The 20,490-nt window shown below is 42.8% G+C and overlaps 1 protein-coding gene across 1 annotated transcript in view; it reads right to left on the bottom strand.

The window, feature by feature from the left end:
- The window catches only part of LOC137444370 (multiple epidermal growth factor-like domains protein 6), a 246,621-nt gene that overhangs the window by 116,167 nt on the left and 109,964 nt on the right, over positions 1-20,490 (bottom strand). The window lies entirely within an intron of this gene.

Genomic DNA, 20,490 nt, shown 5'->3' with positions numbered 1-20,490 from the left:
GCAGGTATTGGCTGCACTGAGTTCAGGTATTATGGAACACAGAATTGTGTGATGCTTCCTTCTTTGCTTGGCTCTTTCTGAAGTGTCACACAGACACATAACTCAGCAGTGCAGGGGTAAGTGGGGACAGCAACAAATCTGCACACAAGTAACAGCCTGTGGGTGTCTTTTGTTCAGTTTGCTGACAAATATCTTGGACTGGTCTGGTGACAGAGCAGACCTGCTTGGCATGCTGGAGAGGGTATATAGCTGAGGGGACACACCACATTCTGAAAGCCTGGCATGAGGACACAGGTGACAGATTTCCCATCTACAAGACCTTTGGCACTGGTAGAGAACACACGTTACACTCAGACTAGGGAGCAGGAAAAGCAGGAGGAAGAAGATTAAGCAAGAGAAGATGAGCACCATTATGACTGTAAAAATCACAGGCAGTTATTTCATAGCAGCAGCTCCCTGCATCTCCAGCAGGGAAATGAGGCTTTTTAAAAGACTTCTAATTAGCCTCTGGCTAAAAGAAATACAAAGTGCTGTAAAGCCAAGTCAAATAAAGAAAGAATTTCAGATTCATGCAAAAGATATGGGAGCCTTTCAACTGCAATCTAAAGCTGTTAAAGTCTAAGATTTACCAAGGTTCATTAGTTCTTCAATGAGCTTAACTTTACTAGCTCATTTCTGATCCTGGCTAAAAAACAGAGGTTAAAAGACATTGTTGGGGAGGTGTCAGGATATTAAAAAGCTAACAGAAAAATATGCCATGAAGCACCAATATTTACTATAATGCAGCTGAAGAGGCACAAACTCACGAAACCCATCTCATTACCCTGCAGCTATAGATTCAAGTGTAATGACCAACACACCAAAAGTTCCTTTGTGCTCAGTGATACTGACACACACTGGCAAATTGGCAGAACCCTCCAACGCAGTAATTCAGCTACCTCAGAGCTTCACACAGCATGACAGAATGTCTACGGTTTTGGAAGTGACCTCGAAAAGTGACTTAGTTCAACCCCCCTGCCAGAGTGGGATCCCTAGAGTAAGTCACAAAGGTACACATCCAGGTGAGTTTTGAATATCTCCAGAAAAGGAGACTCCACAACCTCTCAGGGAAGCCTGTTCCAGGGCTCTGTCACTCTCACAGTGAAAAAGTTTTTCCTTATGTTCATATGGAACCTCCTCTGCTCCAGCTTGAATCCATTGTCCCTGGTCCTATCATCAGACAGCAGTGAGTAGAGCCTGCCTCTGTCCTTCCAATGCTCACCCTTCACATCTTTATAAACATGAATGAGGTCACCCCTCAGTCTCCTCTTTTCCAAGATAAAGAAACCTGCCTCCCTTAGCCTTTCCTCATAAGAGAGGTCTTCCACTCCATTATCTTTGTGGCTCTGTGCTGCACTCACAACAAACCAAATCAGAAAACAGAATTAACCAGGTTGGAAAAAACTTTCGAGTCCAAGCTATCACCCAGCACCATCTAATCAACTAAACCATGGCACGAAGTGCCTCATCCAGTCTCTTTTTAAACACTTCCAGGGATGGTGACTCCATCACCTCCCTGGGCAGCACATTCCAATGGCCAGTCTCTCTTTCTGTGAAGAACTTCTTCCTAACATCCAGCCTAAACTTCCCCTGGTGCAGCTTGAGATTGTGTCCTCTTGTTCTGTTGCTGTTTGCCTGGGAGAAGAGACCACCCCCCACCTGGCTACAACCTCCATTCAGGGAGTTGTAGATGGCATCAAGGTCTCCCCTGAGCCTCCTATTCTCTAGTATAAACACCCCCAGCTCCCTCAGCCTCTCCTCACAGGGCTGTGCTCCAGACCCCTCCCCAGCTTTGTTGCCCTTCTCTGGACATGTTTGAGCAACTCAAAGTCTTTCTTAAACTGAGGAGCCCAGAACTGGACACAGTACTCATGGTGTGGCCTAACCAGTGCTGAGCACAGGGGCAGAATGACTTCCCTGCTCTTGGTAACTGGTATGAAGCCAGCAAGGCTTGCTCAATTTCATGGGAGCACAATCTGAACAGAAACTTTTCCCAAGACAACCACTCTCCTCTGCCCAAAAAAAAAACCGCAAACCCAAATCACACCAAAATAAGCCATGCGTCTGTTCGCTTCTCTTCAGCAAGAGATGGAGAGAACATATGACAAGCAACAGATTTTAGACATACTCCTCAAAGCACTGGAAGAAGGCACGCCAGTGCCGAGCATCGTACGGAAGATCGACAAAGCAGGCATGTTCCAAATGATTTACTCCCTCTGACTAGCAGACATCTTGATGTGCCTTGTGGTAATAAACAGTAATGAGCCACATAATAACCCAGCTCCACAGCCTCGACTTCTATTTATACTAACAGGATTGAAAACTAATAGAAGAAGAAGAAGAAAAAAAAAAAATAATCCCTTGCTTGTTTTTTAACAATAATGGGAAGGACAACTTTATTCTTCTGCGCTGTGTTTAGCGCCTACGATGCTACAGAACTTCCTAGCATAAAATATTCATTGAGTGGTGTGGTCTATGATATACAGCCCAATTTATTAACACCAGTGCCTGTGTTTTAGAGTCAAAATATTGGGAGCAAACCTTTCTAGCTGAGGAGCTAATCATTATCCTCTTGATTTCACTAGGGTATTACACGTTCGGAAGTGTATGGTGCCACTGCATACTAATGTATAGAATGTTTTTCCTTTTGATTGCAACGTGCTTCTGTTAGCAATTGGAAATCTTTTTTTTTTCTTTCTTGTTCAGCAGAAAAATGCTGTGATCCAAGTAAGAGTTTTGCCCCCAGAATGGTATTGTGCTCTCTGACTGATAACCTCCTTGTCGTCTCCCAAGTCTATCTTCTTAATGCCCTGTCCAGGATTTCGTTGTCTCTGCTTCAATACCTGTTTCCATCCTTTGATGGATCATGAGGATGATTAGGGGCTGGAGCATATGCCCTCTGAGGAGAGGCTGGGAGACCTGAAGCTTTTTGTCTGGAGAAGAGAGGACTGGGAGGACATTTACAAATATCTGAGGGCTGGGGGTCAAGAGGGAGGGGACAGGCTCTGTTCAATTGCACCCTGGGATAGGACAAGGGGCAATGGATATAAACTACAGCACACAAGGTTCCACCTCAACGTGAAGAGGATTTTCTTCACTGTGTGAGTCACAGAGCACTGGAACAGGCTCCCCAGAGAGGTCGTGGAGTCTCCTTCACTGAAGGCTTTCAAGACCCATCTGGATGCGTTTCTGGGTGACCTGCAGTACATTCTATAATCCTGCTCTGGCAGGGGGGTTGGACTCAATCTCTGGAGGTCCTTTCCAACCCTTAACATCCTGTGTGTGTTTTCCTCCATTTCTTTGCTGCTTCTTCACTGCTTTAGCTATCATATGTAAAACCCCTGATTTTTCAGCCACAAACCTCTTTAAAACAAACATCCCTTCTTAAATCTAAACATTGTAACTCAAAACTGAAATTATAATTCATGATTTAAGACACCAAAATAAGCTTTTTGATAGAGATATATCCCTATTACAAAGCACTTTTGAAGGCATACCCTCACTAGGTATAAAAGGTACAAGTCTTAGTGCTATGAAAATTTCCTCTTTAAGCATCTGCATCCTTCACTCTCTTGTCTCCCATACAAGATCTTCTCCGTAGTCTGTACCCTGCCAAGTTGTTTTGTATAACTCAGTAATAAAGGTCAGATGTTGCCTCAGTCCAAGAAGCACAAAAATAAATGATCTGAAAGTGAAGTAATAAGAAATATGTTTTACATTTGTAAAAAGACAGGTCATATAGCTCTTCTAAGCCACAATCAGCTGCTCTATATTCCTAAAACACAGAGTAGTCAGGCATTAAGAAAATAAAAAGGAAGAAAAAAATAAAAGGGAAAAGAAACTTGACAAAAAATTCTGTCAAGATAAAATTCTGTCTCTTTTCCACATTCAATGTCACTCAAGGTTGCAAATATATTTGCCTTTTTGAAGGACAAGAAAAAATGACAGCAAATTTCTGACATGTACCAAGTCTGCCAGGTTAGGTCTGAGGGAAGCTCGGTGTTATCAAGACCATCAATCCATCTGTAACGACACGCTGTAGGCACTTCAAAACAACTAAATAAATGTGATGCTTGCTCCTGCAATGCTTCACATTTATTTATGGAGCCAATGGTGCAACATAGAAACATTATCCATGGGACATACTCTGTGTGAGCTTTCAATCCTGCCATGTGAAGGTGGGGAAAAAAAAAAGGAAAACCCACTTCATCTAGATGCACTTGATATTAACTTTATATATGAGCTGTCTACTATACCTATGGGGGAAAAAATAATAATCCACAGCATATTTTAGATCTACTAGTACTCCAAAATGTGGATGGTGCCTATGTCCCACACTCCCTGCGCATGAGTTATTATAGAACAGCACTGCATAAAAAGGTATAAATTTGACTAAGAAACTAGCCAATATTTGAGATGTAGGGGAGTGAGCCTTTATTCCATGAAGCAGATCACCTTTACCCAGTTAAATATGCCTAGGAGCTCTATACTAAATGGAGAAGGACTGATCTAAATCCCTTTCCTTCTCTACCCTTATTTAATGCTACGGAGTCCCTGTTTGAAAATACCAAATGGCAGAGCAAGGCAGAGACATCCTCAGCTCCAGGGAAAACAGATTTTATACAAGCCTAGGTGATTTCTGATTTCTTACATATAAACTACAACCTTACATGAAAGCAGACACTGGACAAAACATTTTTCATTGGCAATTCCAGTTTTCAATCTAACAGAAGTGACCTGCACTGTTTCTAGCTCTCAAACACAGTACACAGATGAAGGAAGAAGTAGTCTGAAAAGCAGAAATATATCAGGCGGAAGTCTCCCCTGCACACCTCCGTGCTGAGTTCTTGTTCAGGGCTGCAGCTCTGCAAGGTGCTGCCCACAGAGCTGAATTCAGCATCTTTAAATTCCAGCAGGGATTAAGCCTGTCCTGACAGCATGACTGGATGGACCTGCTGAAGGAGAAAGCATCTGCACTGATCAGGAACAAGCCTGCAAGGACAGGCCACATTTCTGCATCAGGAAAACAATAGAACAAACCACTTGGCAACAAGTTGTATGTTTATATCTATGGGATACGGCAGCTGACCCCACTGCCTACAGGTTAAAGTATTCTTCAGTCTATTTTACTCTTGCAACAAGTTTGTACAGTGTTCATTAATGTAGAGATTCATTTTTGAGGTAACAAAGAGAATCTCCTAATGGCAGCTGGGTATTTAAAAACTTATTTTTCTAAGGTTTCTATATTTGTCAGCCGCATCTGAGCAACAACTTTATTTATTTCATGCAGCCACATGCTAACTTGCCATTTCAGGGACCAGCCTTTGGGGTTAACCTGTGCTCTGACCCATAAGCCGCTGACTTCAGCGTGTGTCAGAGCTCGCTGGACTCACAATAAATCACTGAAGTGCAGCACACAAAGAAAAAAATCTGTAAAATTATTCACATTATTGTAATACCAAATGGACAAAGCCCACCATCGTGGAGAGGGGAGGTTGTTTTGATTAGTTTAAAAGTGTTAAGCTAACACACCGTGCTTCAATTAGCTGTCAAAGTAATGAGAACATATTTATTTAGGAGGAAGACAGCATTTCGCTAATAACACTGCTTCCCAGTTGGGATTTTCTCCTGAAGACTATAATGAAGGCAGTCTGCTTTCAAGACTCTAAATGTTATGTATCTTTATCTAAGAAAGAGATTTGATTACTCTCTCTAACAGGTACTGGCAGCTTATATTGACTTTAATAGCAATTGAGAGATGTAAATTCCCAACTCAGTAAACACCTGGAGTATTCTGTCTGGTTCTGGGCTCCCCAGTTCAAGAAGAATGGGGAACTGCTGAAGAGAGTACAGAAAAGGGCTACAAAGATGATTAGGGGACAAAACCATCTTTCTTAAGAAGAAAGGCTGGGGGACTTGGGGCTTTTTAGTCCGAGAAGGCTGGGGCGGAAACATTATAAATACTTAAAGGGTGGGTGTTAAGAGGATGGGACCAGTCTTCTTTCAGTGGTGGCCAACAGCAGGACAAGAGGTAACAGGCACAAACATGAACTTAGGAAGTTACATCTAAACAGAGGTAGCAAAGCCCTGGACAAGACTCCAAAGAGGTGGTGGAGCCTCCTTCTCTGCAGTCATTCCAAACCCACCTAGATGACCTGCTGAATGGGGAACCTGCTCTGGCAGCATGGTTGGACTGGATGATGTCCGGAGGACCCTTCCAACCCTTACCATTCTGAGGTTCTCTAATACTTGCATGTACAACCCCCTCAATGGTCTGAATCAAAGTCCAAATACAGTTTATAATGTGCAGCTTAAATGTAGCTATAAGTGTACCTTACTAAACCTGAGTGCCTGGTACAGATCTGAAGCAGTAATGTGCAACTGTAGTACAATTTGCTTTTCCAAGGGGGCTTTATGGACAAGTATCTGCAAGTCATAATGCACACTGGACAACTGCTTGTAGACATAAATAAAGCAAATAATTTATTTTTTATAAGTACTAAAAGACCCAATGAATATGTAGCTCTTTAAGTTATGGTGTTAGACGCTGCGTCTTAAAATTATGGTCCAGATGGTCTGCAACCCAAACCATATGTCTAAAAAGGCTTGAAACCCGAGAAAGATGATTTGAACTTTAAAGGCCACTGAGTGCTATGATGCAGGTAGTTGACACTAATGCATATGCACAGACATCAGAGCAGCATTATATGTAAATATATACTGATGAGCAAACACACTGGACAGGCTGGCGAGCACAAGGCACACCCCAGAGACTGCATTTGTCTCTCCCTTCGTTCTGTGCAAGAGCTTTGTTAACAGTCCCCTTTGAACAGTAATCGTCTCTAAAACATAAATTACATCCATCACTTCCAGTGCTAACCATAAATTACCTGCCTGAATAGAAAACAAAGCTGCTCATTCTGATAGTCAAGCACAGTCCTACACGTGTATTGATTAAGCACTCTTAATGCTTTATTAGGTTTTCTTCCTTCACAAAGTCAATAACAGGATGAATATTTCTTCTGCTGCTGTTATGAAGTATCGTAAATCTGAGCTGTTATTAACAAGCATCTGATTAGTGGAGCAAACTTATCTCAGACTCTGGCACAGACTCATTGTGCATGAACTCCCAGAAGACTCCCATCACTGCCACTGTCTCCACTGGCAGCTGTAGAACTTGTGCTTTTGCAGCTGTAGGACTTGTGCTTTTGCAAGTTATCACCTCCTCTTTTTACATGTTTTTTCTTTCTGTCTTTCTTTTTATTTCCTTTTTATTTTTTTTCTTTAATTAAATCAATGCTGCTCTCCTTCCTCTCTAACCCCATGTCACAGGGAACATCAGCAGCCACGTAACAAAGGCATGTGTGACCCGTGCTACCCCAGGATGTGGTCTCTGCCATCATTTGCTTTTCTACTGGGGCACTACAAAAATTCCACTTCATGAAACTTTGATGTAAAACCAGAAATCAAATGAAGCCCCTTCTTAAACATACTTCACTGTGATTAATTCTTCCTAAAATCACCATCTGAAGAAACAGCCAAACAGATTCAACAATCATTTGGACTTGCTCACATGAAGAGTAACTCCTTTGAAATCAGAGTATAATTCTACAGAGGGAGGAAAAAAAAAAAAGGCTCCAAGTTTAAATAAGTGAAACACTCTTAAACCCCAAGATGATGGCAAACTCTGCTGTGTTAGACTGGACCTTGTCTTGTGCAATAGCAGAGGACACTCAGTTCCCTGCTGCAGGTACAGAGATGGCCACTTCCACCCCAAGCTCTCCGCCTGCTCTTATTTGACAACTGAAGACTGAACTCCATTCTGACCATTAGCATTTAAAAGCCCTCTTAAAATCTCAATCACTGGTTATGATATTTCCCCATGACCATATATACACAGCTGCTCTTCCCCCCCGCCCCCCCCACTTCTTTTCATTCCTAATGTCCTGAGCATCAATGACATTTTGCAACAACCCTAAACCACAATGCCTAGTGAAAAAAAATCAGCTTTGATTTATTTATTTTTTTAATCCCTCTTTAGAATTCTCTGTCAAGCAGGAACAGCTATTTCCTAGAAGTGAAATGCAGGGCCTAAAGATATGATGCTGAGGGATGTAGTTTAATGGTGGACTTTGCAGCGCTGAGTTAATGATTTGACTCGACCTTCAAGGTCTCTTCCAACCAAAAAATTTCTATGATTCTATGACTTAGGTTTTTGGGCAACTTCTCTGCAGATCTGAAAGCACTCAGTTTTTGAAAGCAGGTCTTACTTGTAATCATGGAATGGTCTGGGTTGAAAGAGACTAACCTAAATGGTTCTATAATTCTGTGATTCTAAATCATGCACAGACTTTGTTTTCTACACCAACAACTAAAATGGGGCAGAAGAGGGGGGAAAAAAGTAAAAAAGAAAAATCACAGCACAATAAAGTCTTATAATAGCAGTCATTTTAAAAGTGCATTTTGCCAGACAAGGTATGAATAATGCAACTAAACATCCCAGAGCATCTGAATTAAGGAACAACAGACTAACGGATGCTAATTGGCAGTGATTGGAGATGATTGTGGAGTGCGGCTGGAGCTATGATTACAAAACAGAGTTGATGCATCCAGCCCAAACCTCAAGTACTGCTGCTGCAATTAAAGATATTTTATCAAATTAGACAAGTGTTTGCCTTTGCCTGCTAGGGTGGTTATGAGCAAAACATAAAAGAAAGCATCGTTTGCTGTGCTGCAACTCGCCTTAGATCAGAGCTCTGCCGAGATGGATTTCTTTCTGCTTTGACTTTTTTATGCCACAAAATGGAGCCTTTTACAGAAAGAATTCAGGCCTCTACAGTGACATCCTTAAAAGCCTTTGCTTTTGTCTAAAAGTGCTTTTGCCCTAAAAATGCATTCTCTTTGCAGCGAATCTAACTCCCAGCACCAACAAGTGTGGTTATGCACACACAAATGAGAAAAGGCTTTGAACTCCCAAAGTTTGCTTTCACAAAGTAAGCCCTTACATTTTGCAGGCAGGTAAATATTCTTTAAAGATCATTTCCATATCAGGGATTATTAGCAAGACTTCAGGACTCCTAGCAACTGGTTTTCTGTTATGCTTTGAATCCTCAGTCGCAAGCACCAGATGCAAGCCCATGCAACGTGCTTGACTCCACCTGAGCCAAATCACAGAATCAACTAGGCTGGAAGAGACCTCCAAGATCATCAAGTCTGTTGGATCACCCAACCCTATCTAATCAACTAAACCATGGCACTAAATGCCTCACCCAGTCCCTTCTTAAACACCTCTAGGGACATCAACCCCACTCCCTCCCTGGTCAGCACATCCCAAGGGCCAATCTCTCTGCGAAGAATTTCTTCCTAATGTTCAGCCTAAACCTCCCCTGGTACAGCTTGAGACTGTGTCCTCTTGTTCTGGTGCTGGGTGCCTGGGAGAAGAGACCAACCCCCACCTGGCTACAACCTCCCTTTAGGTAGTTGTAGACAGCAATAAGGTCTGCCCTGAGCCTCCTTTTCTCCAGGATAAGCAACCCCAGTTCCCTCAGCCTCTCCTCATAGGGCTTATGCTCCAAACCCCTCCCCAGCTTTGTTGCCCTTCTTGGGACACATTCAAGCAACTCACATCCTGGTGCCTAAAAGGTAATTCACAAGGTGCACCCTCAAACCAGGACAGGCTTGTATCTTGCTGCCTTCTGCTTTCCTGGGTGAGATAACCCACAGAAGATATCACCCATTTGGTCACAGTAAGTTTGGCTCTCAGTATCTTGAGCCATTCCCAACAGTACATCCAACTTTCCTCTCCTGCTCCTATATCTCAAGAAAACTGACATGCAGAACTCCTGCCTTTACTCCAGCTTCCCAACATCTCTTCCACATCACCAGAATCAAACTGAAAGAGGGTATAGGAAAAAACAGGTACATTAGGTTGTTTCTAAAGGGTGGGCATTTACAGCCATTAGGATTAGGTTTTATAGATCTCAATGAGAACTAGTTGCTTCCATATTTTAAAAAAATCAATAAATAAGAATCAAGATTATGCATAACTATGGAGGTTGTCAGGCTAAGAGTACCCAGAGTTGTGGAGCCCCTGTTACAAGAAGGATCTGGACATGCTGGAGCGCATCCAGAAAAGGGCCACAAGGATGAGCAGAGGGCTGGAGCTCCTCTCCTGTGAGGACAGACTAAGAGAGTTGGGGCTATTCAGTTGAGATGAGAAGGCTTTGAGAAGAGCCTTCCCAGTATTATTGTGGCCTCTCAGTATCTTAAGAGGACTTAGAAGGAAGCTGGGGAGGGACTTTTGAGGGTGTCAGGGAGGGATAGGACTAGGGGGAATAGAACAAAACTAGAAGTGAGTAGATTCAGATTGGATGTTAGGAAGGAAGAACTTCTTCCCCATGAGGGTTGTGAGACACTGGCACAGGTTGCCCAGAAAGGTAGTGGAACCCTCATTCCTGGAGGTTTTTAAGGCTGTGAGCAATCTGCTGTAGTGTGAGGTGTCCCTGCCCATGGCAGGGGGGTTGGCACTGGACAATCCTTGAGGTCCCTTCCAACCCTAACAATTCTATGATTCTAAGATAGATGGAGAGTGACAGTCTGTGTATATAACCATAAATAACCTGAAGGTATCTGTGGGTTAGCTAATGGCAGCATCTTCATGACTAAATAGAAGCTGGGAAACAGAGCACTGGCATCAGAAGAAAACATCAAGGAAACAAGGGTGGCACCTCATGTATTCTGCCCAGGCTGTATTTTGAAGAGATTCAAGATGTCATGTCCTGTGAAGTGCAATGCAATATTCCAACACATAAATAACAAAAGCAGAGACAAACAGAGCTGTAGGTTGCTGATGGCTTTCAGACTCACCAGGGTAGGTGGTAAACCAACAGTTTCAAACAGAATAGACTTACTCCAGGTAAAACCTCTAGCAATGGGTCAGATTTTAGCAATTCAGAGGTGCCATACTTTGATTTTCAAGTAATAGTACAGCAAAGCTTTTAAACACTTGTTGCACAAGTACCAGTCTATAGCAAGAGTTTGAGCAGGGCAAGCTCCAGCCAGCAGGATGCAGGAACAGGGAATTGGGTGCTGCAAGAACAGCTTATTTGGAATTGGCTTCCAAATATTCATATAAAGGAAGCTCAAATCAGTTTTAGCTTCTAGCTACAAAAAGAGCCAATACAGAGAAGTACTATGTAAGTGCAGAACAAAGTGGGCTGGTTTTTTTTAGCTTTGTCTCTTTCTCTGTCTTTATTCTGTGCTCAGAAAAAGAACAGATCAATTTAAGGAAGGGTGTGTGGCACCTTTCCCCCTAAACATGTCTTGAATCCTAGAGTGCCCTCACTTCTACTGCAATGCTATGGAAAAGGGACACCTGAAGCACTCCACAGCCCATTCTGGTACTTCAGTTCACACCAGGGTGAGCTCTCACCTGGTACAAAACTTGATCTGATGTTCTGTCAGTAGTGTGGTCAGAACGAGAGGTGCAGAGCGATTGGGGCTGCCAAGGGAGGAACTGGGGAGCAGAGAGCATGTAAAACAAGCCTGCCTGCCTACAGCCCCCAGTATGGGATCGAAGCCACAGGTCCAGAAGTTGCTACTTAACACACAAGCAGGCTGGTTGCTGCAATGGTATGCTCTGAGAAATATAACAGATAAAGCATCTTAAATTTCAGGGCACTCCCATTGAAATAAGCCAGTTCCTTTAAAACTATTCTCTTTCACAATACCATTAACCCAGCACTAAGCAGGTGAGCAAATTAGTTCATTTTTCACATGAACAATTCATTCCTTTTCCTTTTTTTTCCTCCCAAACTATTTCATCCTGAAATAAAAGTAGAAGATTTCTCAGCAAAGAGAAGCCCAGCTTCTCTGTGATTCTGGCTTAGCATTGGAATTCATTATTGAGATTTAAAAGGAAGATCCTATTTTCTTTTCTTTGATTTTTTTTTACTTTAGTAGTTGTCCTTGCCAGTCAGTGTCAATCACCAGTAGAACAAACTCATCAACAGATGCAGCCTGGCATTACATCAAACAGAAACAAACAGCATGCCTCTGCTACTGACTTCAAGGGGTTAAATTTTCCTTTCTTCCTATGTCATTCTGGATATTCTCTCCCTCCTTTTATTTTCCATTTTAAGATCTTCTTAAGAGTTACGTGGTCAGAATTACTGCCCTGACAAGAATCCTGTGCTAACTATAAAGTCATCTCCCTTTCTACTGCAGAAAATTACTTTGCTGTAGTCATTCCCTGCAAGGCTGAAACAAGACCATGCAATCAGGTCACTCATTTACAGGAGGTCTAAGTGAGAGCTCATTGTTTGGATTACACAGACAGCCAGTCTTGTGTGTCAAGGGCAAAGGAACCCATGGGGAAAGGAAAAAAAAATAAATAAAATGAAAGCTTTATCAGTTTAATTTGCAAAGAAACCCAAGGGAAGTCCTTATTCCCAGAGACTTCTTGGCCTAATTTGTCTTCTGAATTCTTCTAACTTACCTGACACCAATGGGTGCTTGCTACCTATTGATTACTGTGACTGCAGAGCAGGTTTACTAAGGAGCATGCCCAAATAGCAGCTCAATGAAACAGAGCTGATGGGTGCTTCAGAGAGGCAGCTTTTCCAGTTTGTGCTAAATAGGAGCTAAATCTTTCAGAGAGGTCTGGATCCTCCTCACAAGAAACAGCAGTGAGGTAAGCATCCTTCAGCTGGAAGAGAATTCCCATGAAGAAATTCAAGCAGGACACTTGAACATGGAGTTAGATCAAGCTTGAAAAAAAGAGAGATGTACAAACCATTAACTCACACTCAGTTTTTACCAGTGACAAGCTGGAAGCAAAGGATGGAAGAAAGATGATTTTCTTTTTCCAGTTAAATAACCATGAGCATCAGAGAACAGCTGTGATTTCTCGGGGCTTTTCCTAGCAGAACAGCACAGAGGTCCCCTTTAAAACAAAAGCATCAGGCTGAGGGTGATGGTATAAGTCAGACACTATGCAGAAAGAGCAATTTGGCACAAAGCTACCTCAGCCTGACACCGGCATTTGAACCTGGGACCTTCGCTGCTTCTGTGAGCACATCTGTTCACCACGTGCAGCTGCTGTTGTTAGCAGAAGTAACAGACAGTTTTACAGCCTGGGAGTTCTGGTTATAAAAACATGTGAGCTCAAGGTTTTTAAATTGTCAAATGTCAGAGGTGATCACAGGCAGAAATTAGAAGGCTGAAATTGTTCATCTTGCATCACTAAAACTGATTCATACCAGAGCCAGGGAAAAAAAGAAAAGCCACTTTTATGTAACCCAAACTTTCTACTCTGGTTCCCAAAACAAACTAAATTTGCCTTTTAAATCTTTCTGGATGTCAAGCATCTGGTTTTGATGGAGTGGTATACCCATTTATTTTATTATTTTTTTTTTTTTGAGGGATATAACCAAAAAGAAATCTGCATTTGTGTTTTCAGCAAGGCGCCAGCGAGATGGCGTAAAGAACAGAGAGCTTCCAAGTTACTACGTCAGTTGGTCCTCTCAAATATGAGCATTTTGCACTTCAAAACATGCATCCCCCAAGCCCTCCCCTCTGCAAACAGCAGGCTTTCTTTATGTTCCTCACTATTAACAACACCTCAAACACCACCATGCTCCTGTAAAATTGTTTGGTTTAGAACAGCCAACAATATTTTCGGAGCAGCAGTGAAGTATATTGCTATATTTTAGCCTGGAGAAGAGGAGGCTCAGGGGAGACCTCACTGCTATCTACAACTACCTGAAAGGAAGCTGTAGACAGGTGGGGGTTGGTCTCTTCTCCCAGGCAAGCAGCAACAGAACAAGAGGACACAGTCTCAAGCTGTGCCAGGGGAAGTTTAGGCTTGAGGTGAGGAGAAAGTTCTTCTCAAAAAGAGCAATTGGCCATTGGAATGTGCTGCCCAGGGAGATGGTGGACTCACCATCCCTGGAGGTGTTCAAAAAAAGGATTGCACCTGGCACTTGAAGCCATGGTTTAGTTAGTCATGAAGTGTCAGGTATTCATTAGTAGGTTGGACTTGATGATCTCTGAGGTCTCTTCCAACCTGGTTGATTCTACGATTCTATTAAATTTAATACTCTTAAGCAGAACAGGCATTAGAAACAATTTCAAAGTTCTCTTGGAGATGGTCCACAAATTAAGAACAGACATCAAAAGGTCAACACTATAAGGGGCAGAAAACTCCAAACACAGCCATAGAAACTGTGTGGCAACAAATATGTATCCAGCCAGCATTTGTGTGCAGCGTGTGTAACGTGGGCAAAGCCAAATTCCACAGGCACATGTATTGTTTGGAGCCTGAGTCCTGTTTTCAGGAGAATGAGGAAATCAATCAATAAACATGTTTACCTTGATCTTTAGCTCGCTCTTACAGAACGCTCAGAGTGTCTAATTTAACCAAACCTCTTCAAATCAAACGCTGCTGGCTCTTGAGCATGTGGGAAAACAGTTGTACAACGCACCTCAGAAGAATCCAAGGTTGAACAGCCTGGGCTGAACATCCCCCAGACTCAAGTGAGCACTCTTTAAAGCCAAGCCTTTTCTTGTTATGTGCGTAAGTCCCTCCTAAGCGTGAGCATCTAGGCAGGAGAGCGGCGGTGCCAGGGCTGTAGGTCGATGCCAGTTCAGAGCTCATGCTTCCACACTCGGAATTTCACACTTGGGTTCCAGTCAAAAAATAAATTCCTCACATTCAACCCAGGCTAATTACCTTTTTTTTTTTTTGCATGGAAGAGAGCACCAGATTCGTTGTGACGCACAAAAGGGAAGTGTGATCTACAAGCAGAGCACATGCACTAGAACGTTATGGATGGCTCTGAAAATCCAGCCAGAAACATACGCCGCTCCTCACATCCTAGCTGTTGCCAACAGTTACCACCTAATGTTGTCTGAGAGACTGCAGTGATTTCATGTTCAGAGGGAAAGGCAAAGACTCTGGTAACTCACACCCCACACTGCTGTTACTGATGGCAACAGAGGATTTTTAACAACTGGAGAACATTGTTAGAGAAGACAGCCATCAGCTTCATCATGGGGGACGTGCTCACTGCCCACGTGTTCCTGAGCTATTTAAAACCAACACACTGCCCAAACTCCTGAAAGCTGGCTAGGGAAGCCTTCTGATGAAGGAATTGACACAGGGAGGCCATCAAGCTGATACTCAGTTACAAAACTGGGACTGTTTAGTCTTGAGAAGAAAAGGCTGAGAGGGGATCTCATGGTGGGTGTCAAGATGAAGGTGCCAGTCTCCTTCTGGTGGTCCCCAGCAATAGGACAAGACACAATGGGTATAAGCTGGAACACAGGAAGTTCCACCTCAACCTGAGAAGAAACTTCTTTATGGTGAGGGTGCCAGAGCACCTAGTAACCATCCGTGGTGCTAACAGAGCTCACAGTTCACCTTCCCCCTGACTGTTACAGGGGTTTTATTGAAATATTCTGTGGTGACAATTCCTGAAGTCTGAAGAGACCCAGTTCCAGCATACACCTCTGCCAGATCCTGACTGATACTATGATAGATCTGTGCTGCCTTCACACAGGGTCAGGCAAGATGTCCCCAGTGCGGCATAGTCACCCAGGTCCAGATGACAGTCTCTGGTTTTGTGCAGGTATAGACAAACATTCAGCAGAAACAAGAACATTAGAGGACAGTTGCAGAGAAATGTCAGGAAGGACAGCCAAGCAGACAGGAGCTCAAAGGGAAATAGGCTCATTTTTTGTTATTTCTGTCCTTCATGCTGTGTAACCATTCCGCAGCAGGATCGGTGGCACTCCAGAAACCTCAAAGTGCTATGCCAGAAGATCTTTGCAACACTTCTGGATGCAAAGCAATACTTCAAAGATACCTGTGCCTGATCCAGTATGAAAACATTAGCACTCAGAGGTGGCCCTGGCTCTTTGGACATGCAAAGATCCAGTAGGAAAGCTCACAAAACTCATCTCAGATGCTTGGACATTTAACACCACCATACACCTCTGCAACAGACATTGTAAAACATGTCTTTTTTTTCCCTTACTATTCTTTAAGGGATCAGTGTCTGCAATCCTTCTTATGTGCTGTCAGAGGGACCAAGAGACATCTTTTCTAGGAAGATACCCTCTGGTTTGGGAGAAGACCAACAATTCCTGGGAGGCCAGCATTTAAGCTGCGTTATCAACTGGTCCCTTAAACCTGCAACTAGAGAGGTAACATTGCCCTGTAAGACAGATCTGATGCTTCATGTGCAATCATCATCTCCCATCCTCAGGTGAAAGTTCTTCACAAAGTGCAAAAAACTAAAGCTTTCTCTTCCCACCCCCACCCCTTATTCCATTCTCTTCCCACACCTCAGCATCCATCCACTTCTGATTGAGTTAAAAACTGGTCAACCATAGTTTTGTGAGGTTTGCCCCTCAAATACTGAAGGATAATTGTAAGATAGGGGGAGGGGAATAGAATTACAAATTCAACCAAGGTCATTAATGTGCAAAATGCAAATTGTCTCCCATTTGTCAAAGACCCTGGGGAAGTCTAGAGATAATTGAAATGATAGATGAACAGAGGAGACTAACTGCTAATGGTCTGTATATCAATGAATCAATGTCACATTTATGACGGGCTTTGGGAAATTATTTTAAATACTCCAGCTATAGCTGAAGTTTAGCCTACTTTTTCTTTTTAATGTTGGAAAAAAATTAATGATGAAGATCAGTTTATAGTTGCACAAGTGTAAATTAAGGCTCAACAGCAAAAGATGGAAGAACTGCTTATATTTGTGCCAGAAATGGCCAAATTTCTCCTTTCCCAGGGACTGTGGTATAATTAAGACCAATATATATATTTGAAATAATCAAATATAGGACCAGTCCTCACCCTCAAAGCTTTTAACCTCTTCTATTTTCTTCTGTATCTCATTTCCCCTGGGATTTGAAGAAGTTGGAAAGCCAAAGAGTATATATACACCACCAATTGTCACTCTAACTCATTCTCCTCATGTTTTCAGTTACAATCTGAAGTTTTTAAATGTATTTGTGGGTCAGCAGACAAAGAGGATCAGGGAAATGAGAAACCAAAGCCAGATATATTTCTTGGAATCATAGAATGGTCTAGGTTGGAAGGAACTTAGAATAGAATAAACCAGGTTGGAAGAGAACTTTAAGATCATTGAGTCCAACCTATCATCCAACACCACCCAACCAACTAAGCCATGCAACCAAGCACCCTGTCAAGTCTCCTCCTGAACACCTCCAGCGATGGTGACTCCACCACCTCCCTGGGCAGCCCATTCCAATGGGCAATCACTCTGTGTAAAACTTCCTCCTGACCTCCATCCTAAACCTCCCCTGGCACAGTCTGAGACTGTGTCCTCTTGATCTGGTGCTGGCTGCCTGGGAGAAGAGACCAACCTCTGCTTGTCTACAACCCCCCTTCAGGTTGCTGTAGACAGCAATAAGGTCACCCCTTAGTCTCCTCTTCTCCAGGCTAAACAACCCCAGCTCCCTCAGCCTCTCCTCATAGGGCTTCCAAAGGTTATCCAGTCCAACCCCCTCTGCAGTCAGCAGGGGCATCCTCAACTAGATCAGGTTGCTCAGAGCCCTGTTGAGCCTCACCCTGAATATCTCCAGGGATGGGACCCCAATCACCTCCCCAGGCAACCTGTTCCAGTGTTCCACTACCCTCACAGTGCAGAACTTGCTCCTAACATCCAATCTAAATCTTCTCTTCTATAGTTTGAAGCCACTGTCCCTCATCCTGCCAGTCCAGGCCTTTGTAAACAATGTCTCTCCATCCTTCTTGTACACCCCCTTCAGGTACCAGAAGGCTGCTATTAGGTCTCCCCAGAGCCTTCTTCTTCCAAAGGTCATGGTACACCAGTAAGTGACAGTGAGGACAAGGCATAAATTTTCAGCCATTTTGGTTAAATCTGTAAATATTTTAGAGAGAGAGAGAGATCAGTTTAGAAGGTTTATTTATTTATTTATAATTGTTCTCTCTCAGTATTTTTCTGCTTATCTTCCCACACAACAGGAAGAGTTTGAGGAGAATGCTAGTAGGACATCTGGAGGATTTTAGGTGTATATATATATATATACATACATATATACATAAAAAGCTTTTCTAGCAAAAAAACCCAACAAACTACCACATGCCATTTAAGTAGCTGATGATAAAATGCTGAAACAAGCAGCATCACTACAAAAAAAAAATCACCTGAATTAAACTCTTTTTCATTCTTGCTCTCATTGAATGAAACCACATGGGGGGACAGGGAGAAGAGGTGAGATTTTAATGAAAGGTCTGTAGAATTGAGAGAGATTTGCTTCATCCAAAAACAGTACCCACGATTGCTCAGCCTATGGAAACATGAACTAATCTGGAAATTACATCTGGATTTCCCCAGAGTATCTAAGCACACAACTGATTCTCCTATTATAGGATTTGGCATATGAAGCAAGCAAGCGAGTAAGGATCTCAGGAAAATACCAGTCTGAGGGGAAACTTTGCTGCTGTTTGAGAAAAGATAACATGTGTGCATTGCAGGTAAAAAGTTCACACTAAATTTTCTTCTCATTACAGTTTACAGCCACAAACATTTACCAACTGGTGACTAAGAAGGGGAGCTGGAATCTTCCTGCTCAGAGCTGCCCTTTATGCCTGCAGCCTCCCCATATCCTTCCCCCAAAAAAGCTGCACAGAGAAGAGAGGAAAAAGGTCTCCCCCAAGAGTAAAAGCTCCAAGAATGAAATAAACTCAGGCTTTACAGAAATCTTGAACTTTTCAGTAAAGGTGGAAATCAAGTAATTTCTTGGGGCATCTCAGCTCTGCTGCTTTCCATCTGTGCTGAATTTCCACCTGAGGCTTCATGGAGACACTAAAGGAGCTAAAACCCTGGACTTATAGATTTTCAGGGGAACATTAACTCTCCAGCACCACAGACTCTAGTGCTAGGTAATTGAGGAAAGGCTATCAGTCAGTCATTTCACCTTGCAGGGGTACCAGGTAATGACTCCTTGCCTAGCGCTGCCTCTCTCTGCTGTTGTTGTTGTAACTTCCTAAGTAGCCAATTAATAAAACCTTCCATTCCCCCATTTGCTGAAGCCCATTTGTTCTGCTAGATTTTCATTTTTTTGAATGAAATAAGAGCAAGATCATTTGCATGAGTTAATGATACAGCACAAGTTAACTGATCAGTTATTCTGCATCAGGAGATACCAATTTACAGGGAACAATCTCTGCGCAGACTTTCAGGGAAAGAATTGCTTGCAGGATCAGAGTCCCAGCAAATTCTGTCATTGTTGGGTTTAGGGTTTTTTTTGCTGTATTACAGATATGTTTCTCTCTCAAAGTCCTAAGTGAAAGCAAATTACCTGCCACTGATGATCCAACACATCACATCCACAGAGCAAGGTAGGAAAAGTGTCTCTCTGGTGACAAGTTTTGCTTTCTGGATTAAATTCCCCCCTGTGGTGAGTTGAAATTCCCTCCCCCCGCACCCATTAACTTTGCCAGACCAGCTCAGGTGGAAGCAAATGAAAGCTGTATTTACAGGCAAAACTACAATTTACAATGGAGTGCAATGAAGATGTATAAAATATGCAGGATTTACAATATTTTACAGATATTTACAATTGACAAACAACACAAGAACACCCCTGGTCAGAGACTAGGAGAAGCTGACTCTCTGCCCCTCCAACCCCTGCCCAAAAGGGAGAAAGGAGCAGAGAAAATAGCTGTTAGACTTAACCAAAAACATGCAGCCAAGGTCAAGCAGAAGCAGGCTAGCATCCTCTCCAGAACAACAAAGCAAGAAGAGATGAAAAGCCCTCAGAGTTGTTTCAGTACAACCAATCTTACAAACAATTTCATTGGACAGATAATTATCTTTGGTTTCCTTTTTACACCTAATAGTGATTTATTTACATTTTTCTACTTTTCTGCTTAAGATCTATGAAAAAAAAAATAAATTTAAAGGCATAGCCTAAAATTACCACACACACATGCCCTTAACTGAGAATACAGAATTAACCAGGTTGGAAAAGACCTTCAAGATCAACAAGTCCAACCTATCACCCAACACCATCTGATCAACTAAACCATGGCACCAAGTGCCTCAGCCAGTCTCTTCTTAAACACCTCCAGTGATAGTGACTCCACCACCTCCCTGGGCAGCCCATTCCAATGGCAAATCACTCTTTCTGTGAAGAACTTCATCCTAATGCTCAGCCTAAACCTCCCTTGCTGCGGCTTCTGCAGGCTAAGCAACCCCAGCTCCCTCAGCCTCTCCCCACAGGGCTTGTGCTCCAAACCCCTCACCAGCTTTGTTGCCATGCTTCTATCACTAACAAAGCCTTACCAAAAACCCTGGGAGACATTTGCCTCTTCATAGAGCGAGTTTTCCTCATGTCACACCCTCTGCTTCCTTCTTATTTCATTAATATTTTGAGTTACAC

Source organism: Melanerpes formicivorus, unplaced genomic scaffold (assembly GCF_026170545.1).
Source record: "Melanerpes formicivorus ecotype bairdi unplaced genomic scaffold, bMelFor1.0.p_v2 SCAF_12, whole genome shotgun sequence".
Lineage (NCBI taxonomy): Eukaryota > Metazoa > Chordata > Aves > Piciformes > Picidae > Melanerpes > Melanerpes formicivorus.
The sequence above is the reverse complement of the archived record's forward strand: the minus strand, read 5'-3'. Positions and strand labels throughout refer to the sequence as shown.